Below are 15,434 nucleotides of genomic sequence, written 5' to 3'. Positions count from 1 at the left end.
CACAGAACCAGGAAGTAAGGAGTCAGCCAGGACCAGGAGGCAGGGTAAGCATCTGCCAGAGAGGCCCATCATCCTAAATGTTCTACCATCTCCTAAAATATTGTCACTAACCAGGAAGCAAGTTCTCAGAGCGAGAGCTCCTGGGGGACACTTCAGATGCATTAGCAGTGTTAGCCAGCTTTCTGTTACTGTGATAAAACACCAAGAGAAAATCAATTTGAAGACACAATATTTATTTGGGCTCAAGGTTTTGGAGGTTCCAATCTATGGTCAACTGGCTCCGGTGCTTCTTAGTCAGGCCGAGCTGTATGGTGGGAGACAATGGTGGTTCAAAACTTTTTACTTAATGACAGATGGGAAGAAGAGAAAGTCTAGGGGAGGGTCAGAGAAAGAGGGATAGAGGGACAAGGGAAGGGGGCAGAGGGAGAGAGAAAGAGAGGAAGAAGAACAGGGAGAGATGACAGTCCATTCCTCTCAACTAGGCCCCATGTCCAGTTTTCATCAATTACCAATGCTCCATAAAATTATGAATCAATCAACAAATTAACTCGCTGAAAGGCAATTGCAATTCAATTTTAATCATTTTATATTTTAACTTTTATAGTGGCATTAACAATGATTTATGGATCATTATTTTACTGTGGTGGTCTGAATTTGATTATGCTCTTAACTTTTTATTAAGTTTCTATTTTCTATTTATTTATTAGCATTCTTTCATTTTTAAAAATCTAGTGATGAATTCAACACGTATTTGTGTGAAAACACATCTTTTGCTCATTTTGAGGCAGAGCTTTGTGGGGAATAGCATTTTGGCTTGTCAGGTTTGGCTTTGGTTCATTTAACACTGAATATTTCATTCCACGCCCCCTTAGCCCATGAGGTTTTACTGAGAAATAACTAGTACATATTTGAGAATCCCCTTGTAAGCAGCCTTTGTTCAGGCTGAAGTGAGTTCACAGGGCTGGTTTGGGAGCCAGCTTATCATCTAAGTTTGACCGGAAGACAGATTTCCAGGGGCTGGCCTGGTTCTGAGGCTCACTGAGAGAGGTCTGACAATGGGTTCTGAAAAGCTGAGTGTACTTTTCACTGTCCTACCCTCAAATTAAGGGCGTCTGCCTCTAAGCTATGCTGTGCAGGTTTGGGCAGGCATGACCCTGGTCATGTGAGGTACTCTCTGATGTCCTCTTTAATGTATCTTTACCGTCTTCTCTGTTGTACCCAATTATTCACTCAGATTTAGCGCTTACATTTTTTTTGTTAATGGTTAAGTGTTGAAATTAATGCTTTTATGAAGGATAAGTGTGAAAATCTATTCTATCATCTCGATGCCCTCATTTAGAAAGTTGTTTTAAATATATTGAGAGACATACACTACCTGGTAGATCCAGTTATAGCACGTCTTTGAAATGACTTTTTAATTCTTGGAAAGTTTTATACATTTGTGAAATGTATATTCTAATCATATTCATCCAATTCCTTTCAACTCCTCCTATTTCTTCTCCTTCTCAATTTAAAAACTGAGTTGAGTATTCCCTCCTAGGTAGTGTATCTATGTCAAAAAGTTTTATTGAACACATCAGAGTTTTGTAGCAATTTTTTATAGTTTGTTTATGTTGCCTAAATTGAAGTGGAGAAGTCACCATTTTATGTATTATGACTTTATCTTTCTTTCTGCATTTAATAGCTCTATTCTTTAATATAATGAAACTTTATTTCACCAGCTCTCCACTGTAAAGTAGTTCACATAAAAAGTCAAAATAAAAACTAAACTTTTTCTCCTGCTCTTTTTTCTTAGCCTCTTTTTGGAATAATAGATTGGTACCCTAGCAACACCTAGTGGTGATCACTGATGGTTTTGAGTGCAATTATAAAGTCGCAAACTTAAACTGATATTTCTGTTCATAGTGAATATTATCCCCTCTGATGCTCCAGATGTTTCATCTGCTGTTAATGAGAGCCCCTGAGATCAGCTGTTGCCTCCCTTTGACGTGTCCCCACAAGTCATACACATGCACCCATTTCTGACATAAGGTATGTATATCTGATTCGTTTTGAATCCTTCCTATCACGGATGAAGTGTCATCTATTTCTTTAACAATCCCTCATTTGTGTGTATGTGATACTAGTGGCCTTTTAGACTTCCACACCCTTCATTTAAGTGTATTTCCCCCTTATACATAAGACATCAAGAGAATAAATGAGCAAATAACATGATGTATGTGGTGATGGGGTTATTGGAATGTCTTATAATGAATAACAATTGGCTAATTCAACAGTGGCTGTCTAAATGCTGGAGAGGTTAAGAATCCAGTCCAAGAAGCCTGATATTTCAATGGTCTCATTGTGATGCTAAAATCCGAGGAGATTCCTGGAAGATGTCTGGTCTTCAATGCATATCAGAAGACCAAAGATTCTGATGTTAGTGAAGAATAGCACAGGCAGCAAGAGATACAAGCACCAGGCAGCTGGAAGGGAGCACAGACATACTGCACCACTGCCTTCCTAGGACATTTTTTATATCTGAAATGTCAATGGAATTTGCTATCCACTCTCATGGAGGGTTTTCCCTGCTCATTACACCAAGAAAGTCCACTGAAGACTCACTGAGAGGTGTGTTTCTCAGTTGGTTCCAGATCCAATGAGGTTGGCAGTAGGAATCAACCCTCACAGCTACTTTTATATTATTATTCATATTCACTCTTGTGGTTGAAAAGTTCTTGTTATGTGATTAAACAGCTCTGGGAGTCAAGATTTGTACCATGGAGATCTTGTTAGAAGAGGGTACGCATCGAATACCTTGCTTAGCCACAGCCATGATCATATGCACATGTTGCTCCCCATCTTGTTCTGACCTCATAGAGCATTCCTGCCATGTAAGACATAACTAGGGGCAGTAAAGAGAGTCTTTGACAAAAGGGAAAACCAATGTGCCTTCTCTTTCCTCATTTACAAGGAGAAATGAGAACATGTGGTAATAAATACTTAGCCTGCAAATTTCCATCCTTCCAAAAAAAATTACAAGGCATAAAACACTTTATTGCTGGCCCACTTTATTGCTGAATTTGAATAATTTGGGATCTAGATGTTGGGTTCACATAAGACATCTCTTCTAAATTAAATATTTTTTAAAAAGTGTCTTTGGATTGTTTTCAGACCTTAGAAATATTTATCTCTTGATCCAAGTCTCTATGTTCTTAGTTCTGTGTTCTTGTGTTCTTAGTTCTCTAAAATGTTCTACACCAAAGTTGCAAAACTTCTCAGGTTGAAGAGGTGTTCTTTTCTGAACTCTTCACCATCATTACAATAGCTTCTGGCAAATTTGTCTTTTGATTGATTCCTAATTTAATTCTATAATATTTGATATTTCTTTTTTTTCTTGGAAATTTAGTCTCTAATCTTGTTTAATAAAGCAACTCTGGAATCTTATTCACTTTAAAAACGATTCCATCCTGCTGATTATCACATTTATGTAAACGAGTTTTACATCTTTATATCCTTTCAAAGGAAAAGAAGAATGCTGCTAAATTATTAAATCTTTTGTCAAAATGCTTCAAAATTCTGTTTTTATTTATCAGATATTTCAGTTGAAACTCTTTCTTAGGAAAAAAAAAAAACCCTTATGAAGAAAGCATTGAGTTCTCCTTTTATCTATACATTAAACAGTTTATGTATTTTTTTATTCCTTTAATTTTAGGTACCAGTGATTTACCTTTTGGGTTCTTTCTATGAAGAAGATTCATAAGATGGACAAAACTTATCATTCACATCTTTTTATAAAAGTGAGTAACTACTCAAAAATGATTATAAGATAATGATTGAAGTATAAGTTATGCTACAAAGTGGATGGTGACATTTAAAAACACAAAACTGCACAGTCAGCTTTCTATTACTCTAATGAAATGCCTGACACAAGCTATATATGAAGTGGGAGGTTTATTTACATCAGAAATATATAAATTAAAAGTCAAAGATCAACTGTCTCACTTATTCAGAGGGCCTGGTCCAGTTCCATGGGGGCTCCTCAGCTATTGGTTCATAGTTCATGTGTTTCCACTAGTTTGGCTATTTGTCCCTGTGCTTTTTTCAATCATGGTCTCAATATCTCTTGCTCATATAATCCCTCCTCTCTCGCCGATTGGACTCCTGGAACTCCACCAGTTGATTAGCTTGAACTACCTAGGAGGCCCCCAGGCAGTGGAACCGGGACCTGTCCTTAGTGCATGAACTGGCTTTTGGGAACCTAGGGCCTATGCTCACTTTGCTCAGCCTAGGTGAAGGGAGGAGGGGACTGGACCTGCCTCAACTGAATCTACCAGGCTGAGCTGAACCCCCAGGGGAGTCCTTGCCTTGGAGGAGGTGGGAATGGGGGGTGGGTTGGGAGGGGAAGGAAGGAGGACAGGGGAATCCGTGGCTGATATGTAATTAAATTAATTATAAAATTTAAAAATAAAATAAAAACTTTCTGAAAAAAAATTAAAGATCAGGAAGCCCCATAGACTTGCCCTCTGTCAAAGGTGGTTAATGGTGGACCATCAGAGTGGTTTGTGTATGTTCAAATGGTCACCTCATGAACCACAACCCAGAGAAAGCCACGACATATCTTACAATTCCTTTCAAAGGCAATCTTCAATAACATAAGAGCCTCTCACAAACTTCCACCTTTCAATGGTCCATAACATCTCCTACCACCTCCATTCTTGAGATCGACTCTTTTACATATATACCTTTGAGGGGCATACAAACAAAATGATAGCAGCAGGTAGCTTTGGCATGGCAGGGACAAATTTATATATATATATATATATATATATATATATATATATATATATATATATATATATATAACAGAGCCAAACACTTGTCTGTTGACAACACCATTTTCTAGTCTAATGTAGAAAACTTAGATGAACGCAAACATCTTTAATATTACTTTCTCCTTATTCTTAAGAATTTCATATAGTACACAATGAAACATGACCATATCCACTCCTTACTTCCTCTGCCAACTCCCCATAAATTCCCTGGCAATATGTTCTCCCCTTCATGATGTCTTCTCTTTCTCTGCCCTCCCTATCTCATACCCTAATAAGTCCAAATACGTGCATGGGTGTAAGGCTATCTACTCAGTGAGGCATGGGAAATGTACCAGTGGTTTCACATTCTGTGGGGCAGGGAAGGGAATGATTCTTTTTTCACCAAGATCAACTGCCAATATCTCCTTAGTAAAGGATGAGGCCTGAAGAACATCTTCCCCATCCACGATGGATTTGGGGCTGGACTAACCTTGTGCAGGTCTTGCATAGGTAACTACACCTGGTGTGAACTTACAGCTGCAACAGCCATGTTGACTCCAGAATTTGCCTCCTCATCATCCAGCTTCTATATTTTGTCTCTTGAGCCTGGTAGTGGTGATGTTGAGAAAGATGTTCCATCTTTAGGACTGAGTATGCAGTCTCTTATTTTTATTACTTTGATCAGTTATACATAATGGCAAAAAGAATCATCTCAGGCCAAAGCTGAGAGTAGTCCAAGTCTATGCATATAAAAATAAATATATAGAAAGAAATTTGACAGACAACATGGCCATTTAGTAACTGAGTAAAATAACAATAGCAGGTTCCAACCTAGGGCCATGACTTCCCCAGCCATGGACTTTTGACCAGGATCACAGTACCATGAAACTCCTTCTTATAGCACAGGCTTCTATTCCAATCAGAATTCTGTTGCAGTTGACTGTTTAATTTCTGGAAATATCCAATATGTAAGTGTTCTTATTGAATTTTACCATATTCTCATGTATGTCTTTTGTTACTGTTTTAGTAGAAAATAAAATATTAAAGTACTTTAAGCCAAGTTAGAGTATGATTTCTACAAATTTTTAGACACAGATCAGGTCATACACACATGCACACACATACACACACACACACACACACACACACACACACACCTCATAATAAACATCATAAACTAATTTCCTTGAATGCACAAACACAGACATAGGTGAGGGAAACAGATCACTGTTAAGTGTTGTACATTGACTTTGCTAGTGTTATACTGACATGGAAATTGCTGAGATACTAGGATCCATGGAAGTTTTTATTAATATTACCATAAAGCCTATTGAATATTGATTGACAAATAATTATTTGAAATTTCTTTTAGCAATGGAATACATATGCAGTGTGCTAAGTTCTTTATATCAATGCTAGTGCAAATGGGATCATCACAACTCTGCAAGGGTGATGTTTTTAGTACATTCACCTTAAACATGAAGAAACACAGTTAAGTGGGCCTAAAAATGAATGCAGCTGGAGACGATGCATATCAGAAAAACAAACACGGCATGTTTCCTCTCTTTGTGAATATAGACTTCATAGAATATCTCTGGGGAACAGGGCAGACTTACAGGATTGAGGACAGGTGAGACTGAGAAAGCGGGTATGGGGAAGCACATTATATACTTGAATGACATTATGTGATGCTGTCTAATAACATAATAATAATAACATTAAAGACCTCTGGGCATATGGTACTTCATTGGAAATGATACTTGAAGCTGGGGAGGGCCCCACTAGTGTTACAGAGAAATGCATCTCACACACTGAGATCAGTGGGTGCAAAGGCTGAAGGAAGACATCCTCATATGTTTAAGGAATGGAGAAAAACACCTGCAAGCCTGAGCATGAAAAATGAGAGTGAGGTGCTAAATGAGATGCAGAGTGATGGTCAGGAGGAGTCAGTACAGAAAGCAGCAGGGCAAAGCAATTGAGATGAAGGTAAGGCATTACTTATCTGAGCCGCAGGAACCGTGTTGTGGAGACTTCCACATGAAACGCTAAGAATGTAAAAGAAGTAGATACACCAAATGACATGTTCCACTGCAGAGAATTAAGAGATGAACTTTTGGGGGTTTTCAAAGTAAATCAGGGAGAGAAAGAGACAGAGACAGAGAGACAGACAGAGACAGAAACAGAGGAGACACAGAGACAGAGAAGACAGAAACACAGATAGAGGCAGACAGAGAAAAAGACAGAGAAATACTGAAGTTTTTCAGTTGACAAGTAGACAGCCTGGGATTCAGTAATGGAGCACATCCACTGCTGAGGTGGGTGGTGTGAGATGTTGGAACTGAAAGGCCCCAAAGTCTGAACACTGTGCTGGACACTTCAATCATCAGACACATCAGAAGTTTTGCAGCCACATGATCTTGAAAATCCAGCTTGGTCATTCCTGATAATATCACAGCCATGCATCTGCCCAAGGCCATCTCGCCAGCCCATGTGACCCAGCTCTTCTCCCAGCTCTTCGGATTATTAACTTTACTGCTTATTCACCTCACTTTCCATGTTTAAAATCTAACCAAGTCAAGTTTAGCGCTCTTTAATTACAACTGTCTTAAATCATGCACTCATTGGTTCAACTAACCCAGGCAAGGTAATTTTATCCCTACATGGTTCTCTAACCCTCACAAAATCCACATACAAAATACATCATGTCTTTGAGTCTTCTTTTCCTGCCTAGAAGTTAAAACTATGATCTTTGTATCACTGTTAAAATACAAACTCAGGAACTATGTGCAAATTCTCCCTAAAATGCCCAAGTGTTCAGCAAGCCTTCCTCATTCCTGCTAATCCCACCACACAGCTCTATGAGAGACCACAGTAGGGACTCCATGGCTGCTGTGTCAGCTACAGGTAGCAAACGGGAAATGATACTTATTGTCTCTAGTGGTACAGATGCTCCAGGATCTAGGAATGCAGAGATAGTTTCAGTTTAACACAACATAAATGGATACAAATTACAGTTCATAAAATAACTTCTAAAGCAGACAAACAATAGGAGCTGCAGCTAATGAGCCTCCCTAATCCTGCTCTGCATGAGGAGTCATGACCCACCTTCCAAAGGCCAAACTCAAGTGATACAGCATCCCTGCCACACACACCTGCATTGATCCAAAACTGAGGCTCTGCTCTAAGTTGATCCAACTCAAATTTCTTCCTTAGAACATGGTTTCTGTTCTTTCAATTTTTCTCAGTGTAATGTCATATTCACAACACCTGCTAGCTGGTCACCACAGTAATTGTAGGACCTCAGTCTCTGCCCTGAACCCTTTCCACTGATGGTGGCAACAGCCAAGAAATCTTTAACATTCCCCATTTTCTCTGCCCAGTAAGTTTAAAAGACAATCACTGTACACAGAGGCACCCCAGGGTCACCCTGTTCTACAGTTATGGTTGCTTCTGGGGAACCATTTCTTTCTGAGTGCCATGCCTCAGATCTCTCAAAGCTTTACATTCTAACATCACACTACATACTTCAATGACCTTTTTTTTGGGTAATTTTTTTATTTAAATAAATTTTTCTTTCCTTTTACATATCAATCCCTGTTCCCCTCCTTCCTCTTCCACTGCTCTCTCCCACTTATCCTTTTCCTACCACTATCCCCTTCTCATAGAGGGTAAGGCCTCCCTTGGGGAGTCAACACAGGCTGGCATACCAAGTTGGGGCTGGACCTAGTCCCTCTCCACCTGCACCAAGGCTGAGTTTAGAACTCAATGAATCAGAGGATAGATGAGGAAAATACCTCTGCGCTGTAGAAATGAAATAAAATTTATAGGCGTGAGTTGTTGATTGAGTAAGAGTGAATGCGTAGTAAGCTAGCCACAAAAGCAGTAGCTTAAAATGATAATTATTTCTTAAGATTCTGTGAATGAAGAGTAGAGCTAGAAGAAAAGATTTTTTTGAGAGATCCACTTTAAGCCTTAGCTAGAAGTGCAAATGGGAATTGGAACAAAGACTTTTGCAAAATAAAATGAGGCAAGAGACAAGTGGAGGAAGTTGCCTACAATCTGATGCTCAAGTTAGAGAGTTCTCTGAATTTGGGGGGGGGGGGCAGTGCAGTACCTCAGTTTTAACTCATAGATGCAGCTATAGGCTGATCATCTCTAATCTGAAAACATTTTAAAATAAAGAACATTCTATGTGTTTACATGATGTCACAACTGGAATTTTTTTACAAGAATAAATTTTATTTCATGCACAGAAATATTTAATGTTGTCTATACAGTAAGTTCCAGGCCAGCCAGTGCTATGGAGTGAGACTCTGTCTCAAAAGCAAGCAAACAAAATGTATAAAATTATCTTTAGGATATGAGTATAAAGAACTTTAAATATTTCATATTTAGACTTGGGTCCCATAAATGCACATCTAGGTTAAAAATCATAAATCTGAAATATCTGTGGGCTCCAAGCCTTTCAAAAAGATGAAGTCAATACATAGATGCTAAAAACAGCCCCTGATTTAAATATGAAGACATCTTATGGGGCCTTGGGTATTTTGGAGAGTCTCTGAACCTTCCAAATATTGATAAAGGCTTGACATTGGCTCTTTCTCTAGAAGAGAACCACAGACATATTGGCATTTTTTTAGAGAGGCAACATGAGAGTAGGAATGGGTATGAGAAGACTAAGCCTTCAACTAGATACCAAATTCCTTCAGCACACTCCTGACTTCCACTTAAGAATCCCCTGGCAGTGAGCATGGCAACATCTTGAGTGGTTCATTGATGGAACTCTCAGAATCTTAATTTCTGAACTGAGTAGTGGTGAATAGTATATACTTCTCATATCACATTAAAATATATGTATTGTTTTTGCAAATGCTTGCATAAAGATAATATTGTTATTTAGTGGGAACCAATAAGAATCAAAATCACAGAAATTAGTTTCCTTATCTGTAAAATGAAACAGTTGGAGAAGGTGATTGCCAAGGTCTCTTCCTGCTTTCTTCAGAGGCTTCAACTTGAAGATCTTTGCTGTATATAAATAAGATCATTAATTTGAATTCATAGCATTTATTTTAATCCATGTATTTTTATCAGGTTTCTATATTTTGTGTTATTTCTGTATGCATCATTATTGTTATAGTTGAACAATGGAGTAATTTTAGTTTATCAAGTGGTCTGGGCTCTTGTGACTAAATGTAGTATATAAGCACAGATGGATTGTTATTGCCCAAGACTACTTTAAATGAATGAGCAACTCAGCACACATAGTCTTAATAAGAATATAGATTTCACTAAATGGTTTTGACATCTTACTTCACCCTAATGCTGTAGACATTCTGAATTAATAACTGCAATAAACATGGTCAACCTATTATATGGGTCAGTTACAAATGTAATGAATATAATATAAAATACATTTTAATGTTAAGACCTTAGTTCTCAACTGATTGGTATTCTTTTTCTCCTATTTCCTGGAGTGAGGGAGATTTTAAATCTGCTATCTAATATATATAATCAGAAAACGTAGAAATGAATTTAAATATGCTGCCCTCAATCTAATTTTAGGTATCAGCACTGTGGTTTTGTTTGTTTCATTTCAAAGCAACAAGTAAAACATATTTGTAAACTAATAAATATGATAAAATATCTAATAGGAGAAAATTAAAAATTTTAGCAAAATATTCAGTGTTCTCCATTATCTACCCAAAGCTTTACATCTGTTGGTATGTTAAACCTAGTAATCTTGGACTTAAAATACATACTCTGTAAATATCTCTTATGTACTTATATTTTCTTATAGCACAGCTTTCCATCTTTTATATCATTATTTGTTATCTTGGGTGTAACACGAATCTTAAATGGTCTTATTAATAAAAAAAAAAACTCGGGACCAGGTATTGTGGTGAATGCTGAAAGATCAGAGAAGCAGAACAAGCCACAGCTAACCTCACCTCACCAACTTCTCAGCCAGTCATGTTTCCTCAAAATGGAAGCCTATGAGTCTTCATCCGAATTTATCTCAACTGAATTGCTGCTGAAAGCCTCAAAGCTTAAAAGCCACTAGTTCCTGGTCCTCAAGCCTTATATACCTTTCTGCTTCCTGCCATCACTTCCTGGGATTAAAGATGTGTGTCACCATGCCTGGCTGTTCCCAGGGTGGCCTTGAACTCACAGAGATCCAGATGGATCTCTGCCTCCTAAGTGATAGGATTAAGGGTGTGTGTGCCACGATTTTCTGGCCAGTATGTTCTGTTCTCTGAGCCCAGATAAGTTTATTGGGGTACACAATGTATTGGGGGACACAATATCACCACACTTGGGTGCATGGAATACCCTTTCTATCCTCTTGAAATTGTATCATCTTCCTCATTTTTGGAAACTTGACACAAGATTACCTCCTTCCAGAACCTTTATACAGAACCCTCCCTCAAGTGATCTCAGGGCCTTTCCTAGATGCTCTTGGTGTTTCGATGATGAGTGCAGTCACTAACATTTATCGAACACTTAGCGCTAATGTTTCAAGAGCTATACCTGGATTTATCTGTTTTTATTTCTAATCCTATCACCAGCATCCATATCAGACAGCTGTGGCTTTTTATGTCATCTTTTAAGACGACAGAGAAAAGGCATATAACTTTTCTGAGTTATATTGCTTATGCCCAGAAGGACCCATGACAGAGTCTTTACTCCTGAAGCAGTGTCAATTTCTTATTTATTTTTAACTTTTGCCAGGGGTCAGAGTTTCACTGTGTAGCCTGCCTGGCCTGGAACTTGCTATGTAGACAATGCAGGTCTTGACCTTACAGAGATCCATCTTTCTCTCCCTCTTGTGTGCTAGGAATGAAGAGAGAGGTACACGACGAAACCCAATTTCAGTTCCATTTTAAGGAAGTGGCTGATCACTGTATGGCTCTGTTTCCCATATCACAACTTCTCCCTTAACAGAAAATAACAGTGGTTGAAATGCATGTGACATGAATCGCTAGATGGTCTTATTAACAAAAAAACTTGGAGCCAGATATTGGGGTGAATTCTGAAAGATCAGAGAAGCAGAACAAGCCACAGCCAGCCTCACCTCTCCAATTCCTCAGCTGATCTTGTTTCCTCAGACTAGAAGCCTCTGAGTCCTCATCCAGAATGGATCTCAGCTGAATCACTGCTAAAAGCCTGAAAGCTTAAAAAGTCCTAAAAGCCCCTAGTTCCTGGTCCTCAGGCCTTGTATACCTTTCTGCTTCCTGCCATCACTTCCTGGGATTAAAGGTGTGTGTCTTTCCCAAGCAAGACATGAGATCTCAAGTGCTGGGATTGAAGGTGTGTGTCACCAGGCCTAGCTCTTGCCAGTGTGGCCTTAAATTCACAGAGATACATCCAGATCTAATCTAATTCCTCCGGAATGCTAGGATTAAAGATGTGCCCTACTATTGCTTAACCTCTATGCTTAATGTAGTGGCTGTTATGTTCTCTGACCACCAGATAAGATTATTGGGGTACACAATATATCGACCACAAATGCAATACTAAAATTCAAAGAAAAGTATCAGTTAGGGTACATGATTTTTTAACATACATTTTAATTTAACATTGCATCATTTCCCCTTCCCTTTACTCCGTCCAATCTTTTCCATTCACTAGTCATTGTTTTCTCTTGAAATATACCTAACTATATACATATAGCCTTGCTGTGGGATGGTCTGTATGTCAAGTGTGTTGCTGATTGGTCAATAAATAAATCACTGATTGGCCAGTGGCCAGGCAGGAAGTATAGGCGGGACAAGGAGGAGAATAAAGCTGGGAAGTGGAAGGCTGAGTCAGAGAGACACTGCCAGCCGCCATGATGACAAACAGCATGTGAAGATGCCAGTAAGCCACAAGCCACATGGCAAGGTATAGATTTATAGAAATGGATTAATTTAAGCTGTAAGAACAGTTAGCAAGAAGCCTGCAACTGCCACACAGTTTGTAACCAATATAAGTCTCTGTGTTTACTTGGTCAGGTTTGAGCACTGTGGGGCTGGCAGGTGAGAGAGATTTGTCCTGACTGTGGGCCAGGCAGGAAAACTCTAGCTACATAGCCTGATTTGTCTACTTAGTGTTACTTGTATGTGAATATGACTTCAAGACTGACCATTTGGTATTGGATAACCTATTACAGGGCTTATCCCTGGGAAAGGCTATTGCTCTGGTGTACAACATTCCTTAGTTGCACTGCAGTTCCTTGTCTGTGGGCAGGGGCCCTTGAGATTTGCCCTGTCCATGTTATCATATCTTCTTATGTTGTACTTCTTCAGGTCTTCTTTAGGCAGCCATACTGTTGAGGTATCATGGGTGTAGCTTCCTTCTATTCTAGGAGACACATTCTCACAGCAGACTTCCTGGTCCTCTGGCTCTTACAGTCTTTCTGTCCCCTATTCCACAATGTCCCCTAAACCTTAGATATAGAAGTTGTGCTGTAGACGTCTCATCTGAGGCTGGGCACCCCACAATCACTGTTCTCTACCCTTTGACCAGTTGTGGTAACACTCTTCATCCATCTTCTGTAATGATTTCCATTTATTGCAAAGAGAAGTTTATAGGATCAGTGGATGTAAGGGTAAGTATTTTAAATGCAGTGAGGAATTATGCTGGTTTAGTAAACTGGTAGTCAGATCTTCTCTGGGATCCACAAGTTCACAATCCCTGGGTAGTTGGCTGGGTTTTCAGTATGAGGCATGATTTTACTCTTATTAAGTAGGCCTTAATTCAATTAGGGAGCTGTTACTTACCACCAAGGTGAAAGTGCCACTATGGTACCCTTAAGATCATCATATCATGCTAGTCATTGTTGTGGCTTCTAGGTGTCATAGCTGGGTAGGGCTATTGGTTGCTTTCCTCTCTTGGAAGCTTGTATAATACCTTTCAGTACAATGAAATCCAGTCTTCAAGGAGGAGACTTTAAGACAGATTCAGATAGAGTCCTCCAGATCTCGGGAGGGGATGTGATGTTAAGAACTGTGTATTGCAGTTGCTGATGGAGGCCTATTTGATGAGATCGCTAATTACAGGATTGTTTGGGTTTTGGCTTTTTGTTTTGTTTTACTTTTGACAACAAAAGTGAGAATTGAATATGGCATCTCAAAGAACAACAAAAAATATGAAGCAGTTGGAGGGCAAATAATCACAGAAAAGAGCAAAACAAACAGAAATGAGGAGAAATGTCATAACTTCTAAAGAGAACAAGTAAAGAAAACAAGGATGCTCTGCAAATTAAGACTACATAAACATCAATGTATGAGAATGCTAGGGTGTGAATAAGGGGTATCCCCTATATCTTATGTTCTGAAGGAAAGTCTTTTTCCCCACTGGCAGGGTTGTTTTCTGAGCTCTGGAGACCATTAAGAGTTGACACCTCGCTGGAGAAAGTAGGTCACTGGAGGTGTCCTTTTTTTGAGCTGTATCCTGTGCTTGGTCCCTTCCTCTCTTTCTGCTCTCCATCCACCATTTGATGGTGGACCATGTTACTACACTATGTAATTCTTAAACAAAGTTCAGACTCATGTCAGGCCCAGAGTAGTGGAGTCAGACCACCACAAACTGAGACCTCTAACTGTGAGCAAAGTAAGTCTTCTCTTTAAACAGTTTAATGTTTTCTTCACAAGAATTTGGTCACAGTGATGAAAAGTCTCACAAGCAGAACTGAATGAAGTGACTGGGCAGACGGGAGAGGGAATAATGAGTGATGGGAGCAAGAACAGAAAGTAGGGACAGAATACACAGCTGTAGTTTTCGCACATTTCAGCAGTGAGGGAAATTCTAGACGTGCGTTGTAGGATGAATACAGCTGAAGGGAAGAGAAGCTAGTTAATATCTTTGTGGATAGAAAGAGGAAGGAAATAAGGAAAGAGTGGTGAAGGGTGAGAAAGAGACACTAGGAGATCAACAGTTCATGAAGAACACAGCTCAGGAACAGAAAAGGCAGGAAGCTGAATTCAACCATTCTACTTCACAAACTTCTCGTGTCTCAGGTACACAATTTAAGAATGTTGTAGTGATCAAAACCAAACAAAAACAACAGTAAAAAGAGAGATAAACCCATTAAACCTTAAATTCTGACTCATAGTTTGAAGAACACACAGAACAGTAGAAAGTAAACCCGTCTATTAAATGTTTTACACAAACTAGCTCACTATAAGGGATACTCAGAGGCTTAGGAACACAGTGGAGGAGATGCAAAGGGAGATGCAGAATGCCTGACAGAAAAGAACTTAAAGTATTGAAGATATATAAAGACTCACAGCTTCAGAGGCTACAGTGCAAGGTCACTTGGCTCAATGTCTCAGGACCTGCAGTGAAACACTGCTTCGTGATGGTAGCTACATGTGCCGGAGACTGTGGTCCTCATGAAAGAAGAGACAAGGAGAAAAGAAGATGCCAGGAACAAGATACCCCAAAAGAGCAAGATGATCCCTCAGGACATCTGGCTAAATCCCACATTTTGAAGTTTCCAGAATATCTTAAAATGGCACACCAGCTGGCACTTTTGATTTTAGTACATGATTCTTTGCAGGGCAGGGTTGTTAATGTACAAGCTATATCACCAGGAACTGGACATGTACCTCCTACCAAGCAGGATAAAAGCAGGCCAAAAGTGTTCCTCAGCTCTCGTTT

At 39.1% G+C, this 15,434-nt stretch overlaps 1 long non-coding RNA gene across 2 annotated transcripts in view; it reads left to right on the top strand.

The window, feature by feature from the left end:
• LOC131919863 (uncharacterized) overlaps positions 1 to 15,434 on the top strand; it is a 56,285-nt gene continuing 40,851 nt past the window's right edge. The window contains exons 1-3 of one of the 2 annotated variants that reach the window (XR_009381438.1): positions 1 to 44; positions 1,906 to 2,031; positions 2,277 to 3,308. This is a non-coding gene — a long non-coding RNA (uncharacterized LOC131919863). Of the gene's footprint in view, positions 45 to 1,905; positions 2,032 to 2,276; positions 3,309 to 15,434 lie in introns of those variants that run through there. The other variant, XR_009381437.1, reaches the window with a different exon arrangement.

This window comes from Peromyscus eremicus, chromosome 9 (genome assembly GCF_949786415.1).
Source record: "Peromyscus eremicus chromosome 9, PerEre_H2_v1, whole genome shotgun sequence".
Classification (NCBI taxonomy): domain Eukaryota; kingdom Metazoa; phylum Chordata; class Mammalia; order Rodentia; family Cricetidae; genus Peromyscus; species Peromyscus eremicus.
Note: the sequence above shows the minus strand (reverse complement) of the source record. Positions and strands in the feature narration are given on the sequence as shown.